The sequence below is a fragment of the Hyaena hyaena genome, unplaced genomic scaffold, assembly GCF_003009895.1.
Source record: "Hyaena hyaena isolate Hyena2069 unplaced genomic scaffold, ASM300989v1 scaffold_1144, whole genome shotgun sequence".
Classification (NCBI taxonomy): domain Eukaryota; kingdom Metazoa; phylum Chordata; class Mammalia; order Carnivora; family Hyaenidae; genus Hyaena; species Hyaena hyaena.
The window spans coordinates 413,932-415,522 of record NW_024081779.1 but is presented as its reverse complement, the minus strand read 5'-3'; the positions used below and the strand labels follow the sequence as shown (position 1 = coordinate 415,522).

At 40.4% G+C, this 1,591-nt stretch overlaps 1 non-coding gene across 1 annotated transcript; it reads right to left on the bottom strand.

The window, feature by feature from the left end:
- Positions 1-915: 915 nt before the first annotated feature.
- On the bottom strand, positions 916-1,019 carry LOC120224265. Its single transcript, XR_005526510.1, has one exon. It is a non-coding gene; the product is annotated as a U6 spliceosomal RNA (small nuclear RNA).
- Positions 1,020-1,591: the final 572 nt, after the last annotated feature.

Genomic DNA, 1,591 nt, shown 5'->3' with positions numbered 1-1,591 from the left:
CCACCACTTCCCTCTTACTACCCCAGGTAGTAACTCCTCACCATTCCCCAAACATGTCACGCCCTCCCTGTCCCTTTGCACAATGACTTGATGGTTTTGCATCAGGTTTACCTCGGTCTGAAGTACCCTTTCACCTACTCATCCTTCAAGAGCCCTCTCTAATATCAGCTTCACCATGAGGCCTCTTTTCTCTAAGCCAGAATTCATCGCCGTTCCTAAGGGCCATTACTGCCTTGTGTTCTTAGATCTATTGGATACTTCACAAATTCTCTGCCATCACATTGTGTACCTGTCTGAAGTTCCCTCACTAGACTGGACACAAGCTTTGGACCTGCCTATTACCAACTCCTTGGGTAGTGCTAGTCACATAGTGGGCATCAAAGACCGATGACTGAATGCATGAGCAAAAGAATGTTGAATATTAGTTTTTCAAAATACATGTGTTTTTCAATGAAGCCCAGTAAAAATCAACCCATTGGTTCATGTCAGGAAGTAAAGAGGCACTTTTGAAGACATTGAAACATTAAAGCCCAGAGCAAACAGAATTATGGTCACTCTGTTAAAGTTATAAAAGGTTTTGATTGGCCCTGCTTAACATGAGCCCACTGACAGAGCAAAGCCACAGTCCTACAACTTCAAAAGCAGAAATGCGTGGCTTGGGTAATACACAGATAGAACAGTTGGAAGTTTTATAAATGTATTTACTAACCAAAAGAGCCTTCAAGGATGCTGGGCTTCTCCTCAGTTCTAGAAAATGACATTAGGCAGCTATGGTAAGTTCCATTGAACAATGGAACTCTCCAGTGGTTGGTTTATGAAAAGTCAGGCAAGGGAAATCTGGCCAATGAGGCATAAGAGAAGTGTCTTGGAAGAGTTTTTCTCATGGAAGAGTTCTTCTCATTCTTTTTCATTGTTCTTAGTATAGAACGCTTCACAAATCTGCATGTCATCCTCACTCAGGGTCCATGCTAATCTCTGTATTGTTCCAGTTTTAATACGTGTGCTGCCGAAGAGAGCATTCATTTTTCTCTTTCTTAACAAAGGTCCCTGAAAGGGGCTTCTTTTCCTATATCCTTAGACATGTGTCAAGCTGTGATGCCTGGAGCTATTGTAGCCATATTGTGACCAGGAGGTGACAAGCCTGAGGAGAATAGCCAATGTAGTGAAAATGACAGAAGAGAAAGGTAGAAAGATCAGGATCCTTGGTGACAACGAGCCACTGAATTAACCCACCCTACTATGGCCTTATCTCTAGACTTCTTACTTCTTTTTTTTATATAAGACAACAAATAAAGTTCCTACCCTTACTTAAGCCAGTTGAATTTTATCATCAACAACTTTCAGCCGAATGCATCCTGAGAGATGCACTTGATTACTAGGTTTAAAGACCAGCTTTTCTAACAATACAGGCTACTTTAACCTCATACTTTACTGTGATGCTCAGGCTGCTGTTAAAATACATTGTAAATCTGCTACCAATTTTTTAAAAATGAAAATGCCCAGACAAATAAGCAATCATACCAAGTGCAGACTTCTTTATATAACATAGGTTTATTCTTTAAAAATAAGCTCACTTGAATATTTGATTCCA